This window comes from Palaemon carinicauda, chromosome 44, assembly GCF_036898095.1.
Source record: "Palaemon carinicauda isolate YSFRI2023 chromosome 44, ASM3689809v2, whole genome shotgun sequence".
Taxonomy (NCBI): Eukaryota; Metazoa; Arthropoda; class Malacostraca; order Decapoda; family Palaemonidae; genus Palaemon; species Palaemon carinicauda.
Genome location: NC_090768.1, coordinates 31,353,582 through 31,376,081, shown reverse-complemented (window position 1 = coordinate 31,376,081; position 22,500 = coordinate 31,353,582). Strand labels below are relative to the sequence as shown.

The 22,500-nt window shown below is 37.4% G+C and overlaps 1 protein-coding gene and 1 pseudogene across 1 annotated transcript in view; both read left to right on the top strand.

Annotated features, from left to right (window-relative positions):
- LOC137634520 (uncharacterized) overlaps window positions 1–5,022 on the top strand; it is a 39,908-nt pseudogene extending 34,886 nt beyond the window's left edge.
- A 1,829-nt stretch (window positions 5,023–6,851) lies between these two features.
- The window catches only part of LOC137634121 (trypsin-2-like), a 97,032-nt gene continuing 81,383 nt past the window's right edge, over window positions 6,852–22,500 (top strand). Inside the window, exon 1 of the mRNA XM_068366344.1 lies at window positions 6,852–6,997. The gene's annotated coding sequence lies outside the window, so the exon portion shown is untranslated. The remainder of the gene's footprint in view (window positions 6,998–22,500) is intronic.

Sequence of the window (22,500 nt, the reverse complement as noted above, 5' to 3'; positions counted from 1 at the left end):
TGGAGAAGGTCCTTTCCACTGTTGCAGTTGTGACGGGAAGAGTGGCATAAATTGTTAAGAGTTCAAGCATAAGTAGCAATATCTCCTGGATATTGTTTTCTTTCATCAGGTTGAGCATTGTAGCTGCAGTGTTCTGCGGCAGGCAAGGAAATGAGGAATAGAAGATTTTTAATTCCAACCGTAGCTTGTCTACCTCTTCTAACTCATAAAACTTTCATAATTTTTGCAATGACTTGAATGCCTCTTCATTCACAGGTTCTTTCCAGTTATCTTGGACTGTCATATAATGAAAGGCATTTAGGATACCTCATGTTGTGTTGTCATTTATTAAAACTTTGTTTGAAATGCTGACCTCTCATATTCCATTCTTGCATTTTCTCTTGAACATTTTGCTTTTTTTCTATTGTCCTCATTTTATTTTGCATCAGTGTTTTGGTCAATACTCCTTTGAGGTCACAAGAGGAATACATTTATATTTCCCATATAGATTTTGGTAGTCCTTAGATTACATGGTTCAATGGTTAACTGTCCTTCAACTGCCATTAAATGTCATTCACTTTCTGCCTTTTTTGCCTGAATTGAAGTCTCGTTGCCTTTCAGTCAGGCCTTCAGTCAACTCGTAAAATGAAACATTCCATCCTATTCACGCTTTTCTTTTACATTTAATTTCTTTGAACCTAAGATAAAAGAAAGGTTATTCACCCCATCGGTTTTTCTCATAACACTGCTGAATATTTACAAGAGATTCATGTCAAAAATTACTATCATTAACCTCCATGTATATAAAAAATTGTAAGTGATAACATTGATTACTTTCACAGGTGTGTTGACTACAGCGGCACAGGGGCATTATTCAGCCGATATCTGTTTGAATGCCCTACAAACCACGTGTTCGTAACGACAGTGCAGACGTGTCTGCCCGGATCGTGCCCTGATTCGCCCCAACCAGTTGTGGCTCCTGTTACCCCTCCTCCCTCCGTTTCTCCAACGCCCAAACCTACCGTACCCCCGACGGAAAGTCCCGCGATCCCTGCGGTGCCGGAGACAGAATCTCCGTTCCCCATTACACCAGAGCCAGTAGCAGTAACAACGACAGCTAGACCCGTGACCTTTCCCGATTTTATTTCTGCTGTCCCGACTACAGCTCCACCACTCACTACCCTGGGACCCCCTACTGACGTTAATCAACAAGAAGAGGTAAATTATTTATGTTTTGTGTGATATTCCTTTCCTCATTTCCATCCTGGAAAAGTTTAAGTATCTTTTTTTTTTTTTTGTATAATGCTGAGATCATTTTGACATTCTGATTTATTATTTTCACACTTATTTCAAGATCCTATGTTAAGTTTATGTATTTTAGTCTGTACATATCTATAAACAATTTTTCTTTGCTTTAAGCAATCAAGTAAATTTTTTTGTCTTTGTATTTTATAAATCACAGAGACTTCTTATGCGATTGAGCAAGACGTTTTACAAATATTTCTTGTTCATTTCATATGAGCATAAATTCTGTATATCTTAACTTGTATGCACTTTAATACATAAATGTAATTTATATATGGTGTATATACACGTGCATAGACAACTGTGGGATACATGAATGTATGTACCTACATGTGGACTCATACACAATTCCATAACAGTGCACAAATACTCAGTTCAGGTGAATTGTTCATTCGCCATTGCTAATCAGTGAACAAAGAATTTTCTGAGTTCTGCCGACGGTAATTACTTTGTTTACTTACCATAAATTGCCTCTAACGTTTTGTAGTGATTAAATGGAATAATTAATTCATGAGAAATTCTGAAATGTGGGACTCCAAACTTAACATTCAAGATGTTGTACACACTTTACATCTTGACGCTAAACTTTTTTTTTTTTTTTGTGTGTGTGTGTGTGTGTGTGACAAACTCCATGTCCTCCTCTCCACTGACTACGACCCACAGCAGTCGACTAATCCCAGGACCCTAATTGACTGTGTAGTTAGATAAGAGGACAATGGTTTATTAAGGTTTTGGGTTAATCATTACATGCAATAAATAGCTATTGAACAAATTGTATAGGCTGACTGTCCATTTCCTTACAGCCTTGCCCTGATAAGTACGTGCAGCATCCTGATTTCTGCAATGTGTACACTCCTTGTAAGGAGCCCTCTGTGCGCTATGTGTGCCCCGGAGGAACAGCCTTCGACCAGCCGAGACAGATGTGTCGCATCAGTGCCTTTGGTCAGTAGACTCCTCTTTAGATTTGTGTTCGTGAGCCTACCTCCTTTTTTTTATTATTGTTGATCTCTGTCATTCCTGCTGAGGCCCTCTTAGCGAGCCTCCTTTTGTGTTTACGATTTTGTGAAGAACATTTGAATAACATTTGCACTACAGCTGAGCGAACATTCATTCGAAGTGATTAATGAATATTCTTTTATGATTTGTCTCCAAGTTCTACAACGAACATTTGCTAATGAGATTCTCTTTCAAAATATGTCAGTAAAGCCTATGATTTATCACCAATGCACGCTAGAATTAAACTATGTAGTTATAACATTAAAAACATTGATGATAATTATAACGTATTTCAGTTTTGATAAATGTGCAGGAAAGTTAACGTTAAAAATTCCTCATTTATCAGCTACTACTGATAAAGGTATGCAGTCAAATACAACATTCTAAGGTCAAAGGTTTAAGAAATGTAGGATTAACAGTAAACTTCTGAGGTTCTTTAATATTCCCTTATCGAATTGTATTTTCATAATGGGTAATTAAGCAACAAATGGATAAAAAATCATATCCTAAGTAGAAAAATTATTAGGAGATTATAAACCTAGCACATCTGGCAAACTTGAGCAAATTTGAAACGCTAGATTTACCATAAGTAAGATAAAGGTTTATCCTAATGAAATGATTCTATTTTCCAGATGACGGACTATGTAATCTGAAGAAAGTCTTTGAGCATCCATTCCTGTTGCGCTCGGAGAACATCGGAGTTCACGTCCGTCTTCCCGACTACATTTATGTCCCCACTACCAGAACCTCCCAGAGTACTTCGACTGGAATCCGAGTAGCTTCAGGTGGCATACCCGGCTTCCCGACTCCCAGCCCGTTCCAGGTCTTTATTGTTCCTACTTCCAGACCTTCAGAGGTCGACTTTTCTTTACCAAATTTTCCTTCAGGGGTCGACTTTTCTTTACCAAATTTTCCTTCAGAGGTCGACTTTTCTTTACCAAATTTTGGAATTAACCAGCACGCCCACCGGCCTGTGTTTAGTCGACCTGCCCAGGTTTACAGACGTCCAGATGAGGCTTCTCCTTCTTCTTTTGGAACGCCATACCAGGGCACCTTCCACACCTTCCGTCCAATTGGTGTTGAACCAGCGCCTCCAACTACAAAGATTACGAAGACAGCAATAGATCCTCGTCCTCAGGGAAACCACCCATTCTCTTTCGTACCTTTTCCTCACCTCAGCTTCCAGAGAGAAATCGTCTAAAGAGGGAAGACTTTGATCGTCTTTTGCGTGCTGACTCAGCATTAGCAGTTCAATATAAAACAGTGGACTTGACTTGGCCCTGATGTTCAGAAAGAAATTGATGTGGTTTTTAAATTTTTGTTTTGCTTTCGGTCGGGATATACATGAAAATACGATAGCCTCGTCTAGGCATTGTTTACTTGGTTTTACTTGATCCTCTTACGAGCAACGGACTTGAAATTATGACGAACAGAAAAAAAGAGAATTGTCAGTTCATTACTGAAAACTCGATGGCAAATATCTATTACTTAAGCTTGGCCATGGCGGTTAGAATGACTACATAAACAATAGATATTACAATGACCCTTTTTTCAAGTTTTATTAATTATGGCAAATTGATTTGCTCTTCATCAGATTTGCCCAAAAATTGTTAGCTCATCAATGAATGTTTTGTTATGCAAGTTGATGCAGATTTTTGTTAATTTCATGTCATTATTATAACTATTTGTACGCTAATTTGCATGTCTCATTTATTTTAGAAGTAGTAATATCTTTATATGTAAATGTATAGTATTTCTCCAACAGGAAATTTTCATGATTTATTAAACCTTATTATTTGAAAAGATTTGCTGTTAGTATGATAAATTCTTTCTTTCTGTTTTTTAGAATTCTGGTGATATTCCCAAATCCCTTTATTGAATGTCCCAGTAATAAATAACAATTCTAATTGAATTTCCCTCACAAGATTGGATGAGGTATAATAAGTAACGCAAATTAGATAAACAAAGAGTATTTTGCTAAGGCAAATTAACGTTTCATTAGATATGAAAAGCATTTCTTTGCTCTTCGTAGTCAATGCCTAGATGAAAATTCTTAGTTTTCATATATAAAGATTATCAAATATTCTCAATTGTAGTGATTGTCTTTTATCCTATTAGGAATTTGTCTTGTAATTATAAATATAATAATTCTAAATTCAGGGAATAGCAATAGTTTTTTTTTTTAATGCAATTCAGAGGCCGCAAATTATAATTAAAGAGACCTTGCTCGCAAGACACACTGATCCAGTGCCAATGTTTGGGAAGCGGGAATCAGGGTTGACAAGTTGGCCTTTTTCAGGCCAAAAGCCTCAATTTTGGCCCTTTTAAAATTAGTTGGCCTATAGTAGCATCATGAAAAAAGGTTTTGCCTTAAATGCTATATTTTTGGCCTTTTTCTACCAATGGGTTGGCCTTTTAAAGCTGTAGTTGATTAGAAGTTGGCTTTTCCTAATTTACACTACTTGGCAACCCTGCTCCCAACCAGGCAATTGCCTCAAGAGTTTTCTCTCATCAGTCTTTTTTAAAGGTGGAGGGATCATTCACCAATATCTTTTCCATCATCTTAGAGAAGCTCTCTCTCTCTCTCTCTCTCTCTCTCTCATTAACTTAATGACACCGCAGGTCTTTTCAAAACGATGATAATGGTGTTTCATCTTTGCAGTCTCCTGTAAAGGAAAAAATAGTCGAGTTTCTCTTTTTTGGGGCATTTTGTTCTATCAGGTTGTGATTTTTTTTTTTTTTTGTTAATATAAATTTTCGTAGAATATGCATGTCTATTAAGGCTAGTTGTTAATCCCTCTTTGTTTTCCCTCTTGTTTTTTTTCTAATAAGGTGATATAAAACAGTTGCCTACTTTAATGCAAAGCATGTTGTTTGTGTTTGTTTTATTTGTTTCCAATTCTAGAAAATGTAAGGTTTGAGAACCAGAAACATACTTATTTCTGTGCATGCAGACTTTGTATTTATGTTTTTACATTAAAGCTTTGCATTTTAAAAACCTTGTCATTTGAATACCTAAATAGCTTCTAATATAAGCGTAGATCAGCAATGGCCTATATGATTTTATTTTGCCGAACGAGAAATACAGATATCAAAATCAGTCGGCTTTGAAACAAATACCAAAAGAATAAGAACGGTAATCCTTAATGTTTAAGTTATGAGTCAATCATATTTCGTTGATAATATAAATGTTATACAGATTTAACTATTATCATGAAGGTTGCAATGACACAAACAGACAAAATTCTGCGCATATAACCATAGTTAATTGATAAGCGCAAATGATATACAATACAGTATGTAGTTGTGCTCACTAACTTACATTAAGTCAGTAAGCATTATAAGGTGGCTATATTCTACCCACTTTACTAGGGCTACTGAGCTGCTGCTGCCAACACTAGCGACGAGAAACTGCCTCCAAAAGCTTTCTAGATCAGCCAGATGTTTCTAGAATGGTGTGTGGTGTAGAGTCAAGAGAACTAGATGAAGTTACCATTAATTCAATATATGTATTATTATTTTTTGTAAGTAAACCTAATACTATATTTATAAAGGCAGAGTAAAACCTATTGTTCTGTAGTGCCAAATGCTATTTTTTGGATAGAATCGTTCATATAATGTAATAAATTAACCCAACTTAGCTCTGAAGTCTGTTACGAAAGCCATCCCAACGAAAAGCAGCACAGTTGCTGTCCAAATTTCGTGGAAGTATAGAGTAATTTTTTATTAGTTGATTTAAACTCTCAACCTGTGGCTACCTTGTATCATTTATTATAAGATGAGAAAGATAGTTATACGAAATGATTGAATCTGCATACACTACCATGTGTTTCGGCCTTCAGACGATTAGTTCCTGTTCATTTGTTTTGTAAATTCTAATATCTACGAAGCCTCAACGTTTAAAGTGGCGAAGTTAGTAGCTTGCGTGTTGTGTCCTTCGCCCCTCATTAGCTGTACAGTAAGTCTAGTCTCATGAGGCCAGTCACCTGTTGCCCTAGGTCTAGGAGAAAGAGATTCTCCTTTATTGGACAAAGGGATTTTTGGAGCCAGGAAATGCAAATTTGGTCCAGCATTCTTCTTCCTTGATCCTAGAAAACGGACACCATTAGAGTTCTAAATATCCCTCTTCTAGCATCATGTCATTATGGAAATTCGACGGGAAACCAGTTATTTAAAGTACTTCACAGCTTTTGACTGAAACTCGTATTAGTATTAAGTGGTAGAATCCTAAACATGCTAGCAGACTTGATAATTTTGTATTTTCCATGTTCTCGAGAATTCATAGTTTTCCAGAATTCTAAAAATCCTGGCAATGAATATATTCGAAATAACATCATTTGAATTTGGAAAACTAATTCCAGATTTCTTAACACAATTTTTGCGGAAACTAAACCGACCACTATGATTCTGTGTAGGATTAATTTTTGTTTTATTTGTTATTTTGAGAGAGAGAGAGAGAGAGAGAGAGAGAGAGAGAGAGAGAGAGAGAGAGAGAGAGAGAGTTAGTTAGTATAGGGATTGTTTGTTGTGAGGAAGACTTAGTATAATTTAGGCTTTGTTTATATTTTGAGCTGGCTTAGGACACTTGTGAGTGTCTTGAAGGAACACAGTTTTCAGTTTGTAATTGACTGCTGCCAGAGGCAGTTCAGTGTGGTTGTGAGTGCTGGGATTATCATTTATTTTCGACCAGCTTGGAAGTGATTATTTATTTTTAACAGTAAGTACAATTTTATTTATCTTTGCTAGGAGTGATTCTCAATGATAGGAATAGTTTATTATTATATCTTGATTATAGTGCGATCAGTTAGTTAGCTGGGGCTAACGGCCTATACCTAAACCTTGGGGGTAAGTCTATACCTAAACCGTGGAGGTAACGGTCTATACCTAAACCAAGGGGGTAACGGTCTATACCTAAACCGTGGGGGTAGCGGTCTATACCCAAACCGTGGGGGGTAACGGTCTATACCTAGACCGTGGGGGGTAACGGTCTATACCTAGACCGTGGGGGTAACGGTTTATACCTAGACTTTGGGGGTATCGGTCTATACCTAAATCGTGGTGGTAACGGTCTATACCTAGACCGTGGAGGTAACGGTCTATACCTAAACCGAGAGGGTAACGGTCTATACCTAAACCGAGAGGGTAACGGTCTATATCTAAACCGAGGGGGTAACGGTCTATACCTAGCCTTTGGGGGTATCGGTCTATCTATACCTAAACCGAGGGGGTAACGGTCTATACCCAGACCGTGGGGGTAACGGTCTATACCTAGCCTTTGGGGGTATCGGTCTATCTATACCTAAACCCAGGGGGGTAACGGTCTATACCCAGACCATGGGGGTAACAGTCTATACCCAGACCGTGGGGCTAACGGTCTTTACCTAGGCCGTGGGGGTAACGGTCTATGCCTAGGCCGTGGGGTAACAGTCTCTAGGCCGTGGGGTAACGGTCTATGCCTAGACCGTGGGGGTAACGGTCTATGCCTAGGCCGTGGGGGTAACGGTCTATGCCTAGGCCGTGGGGTAACGGTCTATGCCTAGACCGTGGGAGTAACGGTCTACGCCTAGACCGCGGGGAGTACGGTCTAGGCCTAGACCGTGGAGGTAACGGTCTAGGCCTAGACCGTGGGGGTAACGGTCTACGCCTAGACCGTGGGGGTAACGGTCTAGGCCTAGACCGTGGGGGTAACGGTCTACGCCTAGACCGTGGGGGTAACGAACCTAGACCATGGGGGTAACGGTCTAGGCCTTGACCGTGGGGGTAATGGTCTATGCCTAGACCGTGGGGGTAAGGCCTAGACCGGGGGGGGGTAACGGTCTAGGCTTAGACCGTGGGGGTAACGGTCTACGCCTAGACCGTGAGGGTAATGGTCTAGGCCTAGACCGTGGGGGGTAACGGTCTACGCCTAAACCGTGGGGGTAACGGTCTATGCCTAGACCGTGGGGGTTAACGGTCTACGCCTAGACTGTGGGGGATAACGGTCGAGGCCTAGACCGTGGGGTTTACGGTCTACGCCTAGACCGTGGGGGTTAACGGTCTACGCCTAGACTGTGGGGGGTAACGGTCGAGGCCTAGACTGTGGGGTTTACGGTCTACGCCTAGACCGTGGGGGTACCGGTCTACGCCTAGACCGTGGGGGTAACGGTCTACGATAGACCGTGGGGGTAACAGTCTACGCCTAGAACGTGGGGGTAACGGTCTACAACTAGACCGTGGGGGAACGGTCTACACCTAGGCTGTGGGGGTAACGGTCTACACCTAGACTGTGGGGGGCTAACAGTCTACACCTAGACCGGGGGGGGGGTAACGGTCTACACCTAGACCGGGGGGGGTAACGGTCTACACCTAGACTGTGGTGGTAACGGTCTACACCTAGATCGGGGGGGGGGTTAACGGTCTAGGCCTAGACCGTGGGGGTAACGGTCTAGGCCTAGACCGTGGGGGTAACGATCTACGCCTAGACCGTCGGGGTAACGGTCTACGCCTAGACCGTCGGGGTAACGGTCTATGCCTAGACCGTGGGGGTAACGGTCTACGCCTAGACTGTGGGGGTAACGGTCTACAACTAGACCGTGGGGGAACGGTCTACACCTAGGCCGTGGGGGTAACGGTCTACACCTAGACCGAGGGGGTAATGGTCTACACCTAGACCGGGGGGTTAACGGTCTATACCTAGACGGTGGGGGTAACGGTCTATACCTAGATCGTGGTACTAACAGATTGACACGATTAATAACGACCCTTGCTCTCATAGCGATTATTGATTAGAATTATTTTTGAAGGATTGATGGTGTTTATGGCCATGACGAGGACAGGATACTTATTACAGATTTGTTTGTTCCATGATTCAGACTGTATTACAGTCTCCCCATTGGCCCAAGAACTCTGTAAACTGTTGTTTGGAACTTTTGTCTATGTGTGTGGCGACGTGGTGCAAGTGTCCACATATACCTAATATACATATATTTGTTTTCTTTTGATAGTTGTGGGTATTCATTTATATATATTATTGTTACGTTGCGTTTTTTTTTTCGAATGTATTAGGATTAAGAAATATAGTTGCAAGGTTATATGTTTTACTGTTCCTTCTGTTCAATAGCCTCAGTTGACTCAAGGGTGTGGGGGGGTTGTTCTTGCAACATCCCGCCATATTATCATATTATTTTGGCACCCGAACAGTGACTGCCGAGGTGGGATTGATAGCTAGATTCTTGGACGAAGGACTGATAGGATAAGGAATTAGATTTAAGGTTGATGAAACACGGAAGAACAGTTAAGGGTTTTGTGGAAGGAATTGCGGTTGAATAAGGAGCGTGAGGAGTTGTCCGCAGAGAAAGTGAAGGCCGAGCGGTACCTCGAATTACTGGAAATTCCCCCGGATTTACTGGAAACCTCAGGTAAATACTGGAATCCCCTTGAAAATTACCTAAATCCCCTACAATATCACTGCAAACCCTTAGAAATCGATAAATAATGTTTTTATTAAAATGCGTTATTTTTATGTTTTTAGCATTTATATTCTTTATATATTTGCAGGTAGAACCTTGGCTAGGGGTTGTGACCTGGGAAGGGAGCTTACCCCCGGCTAGGGGTTTGTGACCTGGGAACTACCAGGTTAGGATAGGTGGGTTTGTTAGGTTCTGTACACTATTGTATCCTTTTATATATTGTGTAATTTAAGGGCATATAGAAAAATGCTTTAAAATACACATTTTATTTAATTAATTTACTAAAAAATAATGTAAATTAATAAAAACACATTTATCGATTTCTAAGGGTTTGCAGTGATATTGTAGGGGATTTCGGTAATTTTCAAGGGGATTCCAGTAATTCGTGGTTCCCAAGGCCGAGTTGTGAGAATGAGGAGATGCAAAGGGAACTTCAGGGAACTGAAGTGCAAAACAAAAAGCGACGAATTTCTTAAAAATTAAGAGATACTACACCACAGTTTTACATTACATTGATATTTTTCTTTCATCGTGGGAAGGACAGAATGAATGTATGAAAGACACTGAGATAACGGAAAGAAGAATCAGAAAGCGAAACTAACTTCATAAATTCCCACTAATGATTCGCCTGATTGCTGAGACATTTCGGTTTGATCACTAATTATTTGCCAAATTCTCATAGGGAAAAATCCTTGACTGTTGATATAGCATCAGCTCATTGCTTGAATGTCTTTACGGAGCTCAACAGGTGCATATGATTGCACAGAAAAAGGAAGATATTTTAATTTCAATTCCGCTGTTGTTAACAAGGAAACTGAACAACAGACTAGGTTATAAAGATTTCCCCTAACTGTCCGTACTGTTGTTCCGGATTCCTTTGTTGAAATGTACAAAAAACAAGCAATGCTCTTCAACAACAAAAGGCAGCCGCTGGAGGGATGGCGGGACCACGGTTGAGATACCTAGACCGTGGGTGGGACAATACCTCTGCTTGTGTTTCGGCTTAATTTTTCGGAGAATGGAGTGTATTGGGCCAGCTCTCTCTCTCTCTCTCTCTCTCTCTCTCTCTCTCTCTCTCTCTCTCTCTTTGTTCTGTTCTTTACGTATTGCTAGAGCTTTTGTTTGCTAGCAGTATAATAAAAAAGGTGAAACACGTTTTTTACTATTGCTTTGACAATACTTAAAAGGCCATGTAAGTTTTTTGTTATATGATTGCGCTCTCTCTCTCTCTCTCTCTCTCTCTCTCTCTCTCTCTCTCTCTCTCTCTCTCTCTCTCTCTCTCCTCAAGAGAAAAAGCGTATAAAACACTAAGTGAAGAGCCCATGTTCGATTCTTGGATTGAAGAATGGATACGATCACTGAAATGCTGTATGCTTCTATTAACCCAATAAAAAGAGGAATTAGAGAGGAAAATATTACGTGATTGTTCATTGCTCCGTTAAAATGAATACCTTTCATCAGATATGCTCTCTCTCTCTCTCTCTCTCTCTCTCTCTCTCTCTCTCTCTCTCTCTCTCTCTCTCTGGTTGGATTTCGACACGTGTTTCTCTCTGGCAAAAATAAATGGAAAATAGATAATTTTCCCGGCATGCAATATTCTAAGGTGCACCACTTATCACCGCTTCGCTTTACTACCTTTCCCACTTCCTTTCTTTAATCATGCTGCCAAACTATTGAACTTTTACTTCATTGTACAATAGCACCTCAGTGCTAATTGGTTTCCGGGCCCCAGCCCCAGAACAAATTACTCAAATTCTATTAAGATGAAAATAAAGTGATTAAAATAATGTTATGTTTAGGTATTTTCTGGGAGAAAGATGGGGTGTTATCAAAATAAGAATTATAGAAGTTAATAGATGGAAGGAGAATGGAGAGTAAGAGTAAATGCAAGAGAGAGAGAGAGAGAGAGAGAGAGAGAGAGAGAGAAGACGTGAATAACAGAATTGGTGGCGTTAGGAAGGTAGCAGGGTCTCTGCAAAAGTTTTAGGAAAGGAAAGATTGAATATGGAAAGAAGTTAATAAAATTTAAGGAAATAAATATGTGCGACTTGTTAAAGGTTATGAGAGAGATGAAGAATACATATTGTGGAAACGACCCTTTCCCAAACAGTTCAATAAGTGAAGCTCCAAACAAACAAGTCGTATATAATATTTACCTGAACATAATTAACCTAAGTATATCACAATCCTGTTTTCCTAGCTGTGAAAAAAACTGCGTTGATCAAACCAATTTACAAAGGGAAAGGTGATGTAAACGAGCTAAATTCATATAGGCCCATTTCAAATTTATCCTATATGTCAAAGCTTATTGAAAAAGTCATAAGTGAGCAATTATGGGCGCATATTGACGAGTTAGAGGTATTCCCGGAAAATCAATCGGCCTACAGAGCTAATCATTCTACAGAAACTATTTTGTGCTCAATAATGAATGATATGATAGGTCTTCTTGATGGGGGAAAGTGTGGAATTTTAATAATGTTAGATCTTAGTGCTGCTTTTGACACTGTTGTGCACGAGTACTTACTTGACGACTTGGAGTCTATTGGAGTGACTCAGGAAGCACTGAAATTTTTGCGAAGTTACTTAGTGAACAGGAAGACTATTGTAGAAGTTTCTGGAAACCGATCCAATGAGAGAATTCTTATGAAGGGTGTACCACAGGGTAGTGTCCTGGGCCCTATCTTGTTTAACATATATACTATCGAGCTATCACACATCTTGAAAAAACAAAAAGTGGGTTTTAAACTATATGCAGATGATACTCAGTTTTACCTCTCAATTTCAACAACACAAGATACAGAGAAGAAAATTGATGAGATAATGACTGAAATAAAAACATGGATGCAGAGGAAAAAGCTCAAATTAAACGATGATAAAACAGAATGTATGTTCTTTGGCACAAAGGTGGCTTTGAAGAATTACCAGTTAATTCAAAATATAAAAATTGGTGATGCTGATGTTGGGATTGTGCCTGTTGTGAAAAATTTGGGTGTACTGATAGACTGTAATTTGTCAATGAAGGACCAAATTGTGAACACAGTAAAAGTGTGTAACTATCACCTGAGAAACATAGCATTTATTAGAAAATATTTAACAGAGGGCAGTACAAAAATTTTAGTGATGAGTCATGTAATATCAAGGCTTGATTATTGCAATTCTCTGTACTACAAATTGCCCAATACACTACTAAGAAAGCTTCAAAATGTGCAAAACCGGGCGGCTAGACTGATAAAAGGCATTAAATTTCGGGAGAGAATAACTCCTGCACTGATCGATCTACATTGGTTACCTGTTAAGGCTAGAATTGAATTTAAAATTTGCTTGTTGACTCACAAAGCACTTACAAGTGATAAGCCTAAATATCTTCGTGATTGCCTGGTCCCCTACCCTGAAGCTACCAGCGCCGCTGTAAGAGTTAGACATGCAGATGACCCACATAGACTATTCGAAATTAGTGTGAATCACGCAATAGGAGGAAGAACGTTCAGTTATGCGGCACCGAGACTCTTTAACGACCTTCCACTCGATGTCAAGAATAGCAATAATGTGGCAGCTTTCAAGAAAAACCTGAAGACTTATCTTTTTAGAAAGTGTTATGATAGTGACCTGAATACAAATGCTAGCGAAATAACTGATAACGATACAGAGAAAAATATTAACTGGAAAGGAATTATTTTTTCACACACCAAGGCCCGCCTGAACAGACCTTTAGTGTTTGATGGAGGGCGAGAAATAAACCCGTAAAAGTAAGTAAGTAAATATTGAAACATGTGAAGGAATTGCTTGGCTAACTTTCTTAGGAGTGAATTTAAGATGCCAAAGGCGAATTCAAGAATTTTTTTTAGCATAACTTATATAGACTTTGAAGAGTAACAATAGTTGAATAGATGGAAATGGAGAAGCGATGGGAATATGATAGAAAGGTGACCATAGGTGAAAGGTGGGTCATTGTTTTTCAAGTGGTATAGTCACATGGAGAAAATGAATGGTATAGGCAGTCGTTAAAGGGTATATGATTAAGAAGTCTTGAGTCAATGGAGAAAAGGGTTTGTGAATAAGAGCTTGTTAGCATGAGAGGAAGAGTGGTTGGTTTGGAAGACCCCTAACATTCAGGAAGTAAAAGTCTGTATTTACCAGTGTGTGCAAGCAACTGGCTAAAGCCCGCCATGCACGTACAGTTTTAACTTACAGACTGAGAAAACCAGATTTAACCGGTATGTTCAGGCCAGTTTGAGCGTGTATGAGGGTATTTTGAACTGAAGGCAGGCCGGAAAGGCGATCGGATGAACTGAAGCGAATGTCGAAAATCTACCGTCCGTTCTTTTGAACTGACGGCCAGTTTGCACGTGCATAGGGTTACCTGAAGCCTGCCCTCTGTCAACCTATGATTTGAAGCCCTCCGTCGCTGATGCAATGGCCGTGTTCAGATAGGATAAGATATTTTGTTGTGAATTTATCGTTATTTACAGGTGATGCCCATCACTTTGGAAATAAAAAGTAATGATAATTCTGACATATAAAAATGCTGATAAGGAAATCAAAATAATTAATTTACATCGAGATATACTATGTTTCCATAAATCAGAATATAAGCAGGGTACGGATAGGACTAAAGTACATGGCTATAAACAAACTTTTTCCAAGAAAACAAATGCTAGGTTTTTCTTTGGAGACGTTTCAGCATTATGCTGACTAAATTAACGTAGTTTTGAGATACATATTGACAAATTTGGAATAGACCTATCCTCATCATTCTGATAGTATTTAAGCGTTTATTGTTGTTTAGATTTAAGTATATATATATATATATATATATATATATATATATATATATATATATATATGTGTGTGTGTGTGTGTGTGTGTGTGTGTATTTATATATGATATACTTTATACTTTCTCCTCATGTTTGTACTTCTTTATATCGTAGAATTTAGTGAAGGAAGTTCTCTTGCCACAGAACCAAGGTTTACACCATTTATTTTTTGGTGTTTTTATTTCTTGCACGTCAGCTCAGCACCCCAGCTAGGCAGATTTAAGTTAAGCCCGCTATACACGCACAGTTTCAACTGACAGTCCTGCCGGATATCGAGAGTTCCCACTGGCCACACACTATTCAGTTCTGCCATCGGCCCATCTGTCTAACATCAAGTTGACCCCCAGCCAGCACCGTGGCAACATCTGACTAGCTGAGCTGACGTGCAAGAAGTGAAAACACCAAAAATAAATGGTGTAAACATTGGTTCTGTGGAAAGAGAACTTCCTCCACTAAATTCTACGATGTAATGAAGTAATACTAACATTAAGAGAAAATACGTATGTGTATTTATTTATTTTAATACAGTCTTTTCTGTGGCAAATAGCAACAGGAAATGATTCATAAAATTCTACGATATAATAAAGTAGTACTAACATGAGGAGTAGGCTCACGTTTAAAAGTTCACACATACATATATATATATATATATATATATATATATATATATATATATATATATATATATATATATATATATATATATATATATATATATTATACACTTAAACTTAACCTAAACAGCAATAAACGCTTAAACACAATCAAAATGGTGAGGATAGATCTAGTACCAAATTTGTCTATATGCATTTCAAAACTATGTTAATTTTGTCTGCTCGTTATTTATTCTTAATGGCAAGGGCACAAAATATGTGCACTATAATGTTGAAACGACGCGAAAGAAAAACCCTAACATTTGTTTTCTCGGTAAAAGTTTGTGCTTACCTTTATGTTCTTTAGTCCTATCCGTACCCTGCTTATGTTCTGATGTATGGAAACATTGTATATCAAAATGTAAATTAATGATTTTTTTTTGTATCCTTATCAGCATTTTCATATCTGTCAGAAGAATCATAACTTTTTATTTTCCAAATAGATGGGTATCCCTGTAAATAACGATAAATTCTGAACAAAATCGCTAATGCTCTCGGAAAACGGCCATTGCAACAGCGACGAACAAGCCGGTTAAATCTGGTTCAATCAGTCGGCCTGTAAGTTGACTATGTGCGTGTATGGCGGGCTATTTAGTGTGATTTGTTCTGAGATAAATTATTTCCATCAACTATTTCCTCTCTGTTTACTTTCCTGGTGAACAGCTTGTTCGTTGTAAAGTTCACGCACACGTACTCACTTCTATTTCAATCGGTTGTCTTATTTTTTCAATTCTTATCCTGACTAGACTAACCTTCCATTTCCTGTATAACTGCAATCTTCTCTCCTGTTATGGAACGCATCTTAATTCATCTTCGTTTTCTTTATTAAGCAGTTTATTTCCTCATCCTACCTCTAACTATTTCTTTCCTTCTACTTTCCTACTCACAAACATTCTCTGTTGTTCTTGTTACTCCATTATTTCACGAAATAGCTCTATCGGTCTTTAACTTAGCCTAGAGCTTGCCCAGTTGCTCCTTAAGTGCCTTTATCTCCTCATGCCTATCCAAGCTACTTGGGATATTACATTTACTGTCATATATTCTCCCCTTACGCTAAAACCTAATTATTTACAATTAAAAGGATCATATATACATGAAGCCAGCCCCATTTTACTTGCACATCCGCTAGCATTTGGTCTAGCAATATTTCATTGCAATTTTTCCAGGTATACTTCTGAATATCAGTTTTTGAAAACCACATATTTCCAGCAATCAAACATCTTTTCAAATACATTCCTCTAATGCTATCTATTCTCCTTTACCCTCAAAACACCTTACCTAACAACGTAGCAGTTTCCTTTTAGCATTAAAATCCCTTTGAAAAGCTACCCATTTGTAGGGTCATTCAGTCCCTTTGCTTTTGTTTAATTCCCAAAACTATTTACCACATCTTCTTCTTCCTCTTCAACAAATATGTTGTATTTGTGCCCCAAATCCACGTACATTGAAAGCCTCGATACTTGGTAATTTTCTCTCTCTCTCTCTCTCTCTCTCTCTCTCTCTCTCTCTCTCTCTCTATATATATATATATATATATATATATATTCATATATATATATATATATATATATGTATATATATATATTTTCATATATATATATATATATATATATATATATATATGTATATATATATATATATATATATATATATATATATATATATATATATATATGTATATATATATATTTTCATATATATATATATATATATATATATATATATATATATATATATGTATATATATATATATATATATATATATATATATATATATACATACACATATGTATACACAAACCCTTTCATTACGTTAAGGTATCCCACTCAGAAAGTGATATATATATATATATATATATATATATATATATATATATATATATATATATATATATATATATATATATATATATTGTATGGGGCACAGAATCGAAAGAAAGATAAAGATAATGAAAGGTTGTGCAAGATGTGTGCTTCTCCTCCTGACGTTTAAACATAGAAAAACATTAATATCAATCTCAAAGAATATCTTTAATGAAAATCAATATTTGTGACAAGACATTCTTTTACGATGTCGATAAAATCCAAAGATAGAAGATAGAAGATATAAGAGAGTCTTCCTACGTTGGGCATAAACTCCGGTGTGTCTGTCAACTTTGACGTTTTCCTTTCCATTACGCAACAGTTGCATTGCAAGGATGGTAGACTTGTCACTCATCGGCCATTGTTTCCATCCCAGGGGCTTTTGTGTCTTGGCAGCTTTGTTCAAGCCTTTCTTCAAGGTTTAATTACGAAAAACTGAGGTATATAAGTAATAATCTTGGAGCTGTGCCCTAGTTTACAGTATGTTAGACTATATTTTTAACATTTTTCCCTTTTGGTAAAGTCTATACAGATAGTTCATTCTTTATAAGCTTAAGGAGCCATTTCTAGTCTACTGCAGGACAAAGGCCTCAAAGATGCCTTGGTTATTTTGGAGTTAGGTCGTTTTCATCATCACGCTAGCCACTGCGAGTTGGTGATGGTAGGAGATTTTGGTCTGATCGCTCATAGCAAACCAACCTAGTATTTGTCCCTGATTAGTAGAGATCTGCTGATCATGGTGATAAATAAACCCTTTCCCCATGGTAAGGTATACGCACTTCAGCACACACACACACACACACACACACACACACACACATATATATATATATATATATATATATATATATACTTACATACTGTACACTTATTTACGTGTATATTCTTAGCGATTGTTACATTACAAATATGGAAGGTAATATATATATATATATATATATATATATATATATATATATGTATATATATATATATATATATATATATATATATATATATATATATATATATATATATATATACAAAATCATCTCCCCCTAGGCCTATTGATGCCAAGGTTCCTCGGTTAGATTCCGCCAGTCGTTACCATCTAGACTAGAGCTTTTAAATCAATACTTCTCCATTCAGCATCTCCTACTTCACGCTTCATAGTCCTCAGCCCCGTAGGCCTGAGTATTCCAACTCTTCTTGTGCCTTGTGGAAGCCAGCTAAACGTTTGATGAACTAATCTCTCTTATGGAGTACCAAGAGCATGCCAAAATCATCTCCATCTATCCCTCATCATGATCTCATCAACATATGACACTCGAGTAATCTCTTTTATAGTTTCATTTCTAATCCAGTCCTGCCATTTAACTCCCAATATTCTTCTGACGCCTTGTTCTTCAATCTACTAAATCTACTGGAGATTGTTTCGTTGTCACACCATGACTCGTTTCCATATAGTAACACCGATCTCGCTAAACTGATATATAGCCTGATTTTTATGTAATTTCAGGCGATTTGTTTGCATATACAGATATGGGGTGGAGTAGTTAGTTCCATATCATGCACTAAAACTTGGTCTGTAAAGAATTTTTTTTTATATAATATTGTTGTACAAAGATAAGCTTTGCCAGGGTTTTCGAAGTAATTTGGTCAGTGACCAGCTGAAGTACAAAAATAAGAGGTTAGGGAGACGTTGTGTCATTTCATGTATCGTATTTGGTACTTTAATTAAACCGTAGACACTTTAGATATATAAAAAGTGCTTAAAATTGACATTACCCTTCCAATACTTTGCTTCTGCTGTTTAAAGTTTTAAGGTAGCTTATTAAACAGGTCACTGAGCCGTTGCCCAAAGTTTTGGTGATCGGAAAAAAATATGTCCTAGCACCCAAGTCCACTGTCCACCCTAGGTTGGACCTGTCAATGGCAGCTGATGAATCTGTAGGTAGATCCGTAGCTCATAACGATAGTAAGGATGTGCGCAGTTATGGAAACCATCAAGCTGTGACTGCAGCACAGTCGGGACCCCGTAATATGAGTCTCCTACTATGAGGCAACCACGAGCCTCACAAGTGTAAAAGGCATTACAGCGCTGTATCCACTTTATACTTAAATTTGTGATCTCATAAGTTTCTTACCTTACGAAGAGACTAAACCTTATTCATCCCAAGCATCAAGTAGTTCAGCCATTATGATCTGTTGTATGACTAGTCTCGAAAATGCTTTTGATTTAAGTTGCTTACCTTACAAAATTTCTTTGATAACCTAATGGATACCTATTCACCTCTAGAATATGGCAAGTTTGTGGTTATTCTATTTGATTTGTCATGTAGACTACGTTCGATTCAGAAAGGAAGACTTTGGACCAAACATCTTTTGAAGTGGCGTGAGAGGATTTTGTCCGTTACTAGACAGGATTTGCATAAGAAATGTTACCAAGTTGAATTTTAGTAATGTTACCTTTTAGAATTATAATGGCTCACCCGGATTCATGGCAGTGTTTAGTCTGAATTTGGGTATAGGTACTGGTATTTAGGTCTATTAGATTATTTTTGTTGGGAAGGATTTAATGATTGGTATGGAGTGCGGCTGAATAGGTATCAAATTAAATTCAATGATTACTATGGAGCTGTATTCATCAAAGGAGCCAAATGGAGTTAGTTAAAAGTATCAGTGCTATACTTGAAGTGAAGTAATTAGTCACGACGTAGGTTAAGGGCCCAGGTTGAGTATAAGTAAGGAGACAAAGGTGGAGTTTCATTTTGTCTATGGAATGAGTAACCCAAGAGTTGAAGTAATCTGTTTCCTATGTTGAAGTTCCGCATTGCGTGAAGTTAATGGTAATTTGCTGCCCTTATTCAAATCCTATCCCTGGTCGCCAAGAGAGGTAGGCATGAATCTGAAGTGCCTCCTAAATAAGAGCAAAAAGGCAGATGTCTTTATTTTCTAGTCCAGAAAAATAACTGCTTAACATTTTTCTCAACGTACATCTAGTAAGTTCTAGTGCATTTGGAGCTCGGGGTATTATTATTATTATTATTATTATTATTATTATTATTATTATTATTATTATTATTATTATTATGACTCAAAATTTTTATAGATTCTTCTTTAGTTTTTATACATAGTTTACTTATATCAATCAAGGTGGTAAAAAGATTATATTGATACCATTAGAAAATATTCTAAACCATCCTCAAATATATAAAAATTATATGTCCTAGGTGCAGCTTTAGACACTCAACAGACACCAGATAGATGAATAAAACTTTAAAAGGTTTAAAATCCGCTCGTGAATGACATATGCAAGGGACAGTGACATTGCCCTATCAAGCAGGACATTGCCCTAGAGACTGATCATATGATCAGTGCCTAAGTCCCTTCTCCACTCAAGCTAGGACCAAGGAGGGCCAGGCAACGGCTGCTGATGACTCAGCAGATAGGCCTATAGGATCCCCCCACTCCCCTCCTTCTTAGCTTACAATGATGGTGAGGTTGCAGCAACCAAAGGAAATAACGAGTTTGAGCAAGACTCGAACCCCAGTCTGGTGTTTTCCAGTTAGGGACGTTACCACATCGGTCACCACAACCATAAAGGCCAGTTCTGAGTTTTTTTTGCTGGGGTAGCTATGTTACCAATAACTGAGTCACAGGACATATATATGTATATATATATATATATATATATATATGTATATATTTATATGCATATATATGCATGCATATATAGCCTATATATATATATATATATATATATATATATATATATATATATATATATACTGTATATATATATATATACTTTATATATTTATATATATATATATATATATATATACATATATATATATATATATATATACTTTATATATATATATATATATATATATATATATGCATGTTATGCATTATTATTCAGAGATGAAGCAAAAAAAACCATTCTAAGGAACATTAAGACACACATTTTATTACCATCGTTTATTGATATGTTAAGGCTCTCGGGTATGAAGATAAAATGGGGGATTTGGTATTAACATTGTGCAATATTTGGGAATATTTTTATTAGGGTTATTATATATTGCTAAGACTAGAAAGGGTTTAGAGCGGTTATCTTCTTTCCTTAATCATGTCAGGCGTCAGAGAGTAGGTGAGATGTTTCTATATGACAAGAGGCAGAACTGCTTGCTCTGATTAAGGCATAAACTGACGAAGTAATCCTTTTTTAGTCTAGATGCTGTCAATTCCTTATAAGGGAAGCCCTCTTTAAATTGTGGCATCCTTCATGCATATCCTTTTAATCCTTCCAATTCAAGTGAGCCCAAATATAGTAGGACAAGATGATCCCTTCCAGCAGGGCTAGCTCGCAAAAGACACCCTGTTCAGTTTATACCAAAATCATTGATTATTTGCCACAAAAATTTTAACGACCCCAACAACTGGGCTAACCATTTCAGCTTATTGAGAAAAAAATAGGCCTATCTTAATTCCCAGTTAATCACAAAATAAGTTATGGTAAATGGCATCGTCCACTGTAATGAAACTCAATTCTGCCCTCATTGTAGGGCTTCATATATAGTAAACTTATGAAACACATTCAAGAAAAAATTTACTCAAATTCAAGCAACATTCATCTTTGTGTCCGTCCATTCCATGCATAGGCCTATTATATTACAATAAACTTTCATTAGCACAGCCAAGTACAAAATATGTGTTTTTGACATATTTATCTTTTTAAATGTTAGCCTAGTCTTTGAAGTCGATTATATGCTTGTTCTATACAATAATGTGTAAGATACATCTATATCATTACTATGTTATGATAATTATATTTGCAATTGACATGAATTTTGTAGTTAATGTCTCTTTGGTTTAAATTTTATCTCTGGCAAGTGGCTGAGTATTTCCTTTTACAAAGGTTGCCAAACAATTTATAGAATCATTTGACATGACAGCCAACCTTGACAGCAAACCTTGCCGTGTCTTACACATGATTGATTTTTGCCCTTGCATTGCGTGATCTAGAAGCTACATGACTTCTGGCCTAACGGTAATATAGATGGCGTTTGTTCTTCTCGATGAACTGTTTAGTTTTCGCAAAATGCTGAACTGAACTTTTACTTCATTGTACAATAGCACCTCAGTGCTATTTGGTTTCCGGTCCCCAGCCCAAGACCAAATTATTCAAATTCTATTAAGATGAGAATAAAGCGATTAAAGTAATGTTATGTTTAGGTATTTTCTGGGAGAAAGATGGGGTGTTATCAAAATAAAAATTATAGATGTAAATAGATGGAAGAAGAATGGAGAGTAAGAGTAAATGCAAGAGATGATAAAGAGAGAGAGAGAAGAGGCGAATAAGAGAATTGGTGAGTTAGGAAGGTAGCAGGGTTCCTACAAAAGTTTTAGGAAAGGAAAGATTGAATATGGAAGCAAATATTGAAACATGTCAAGG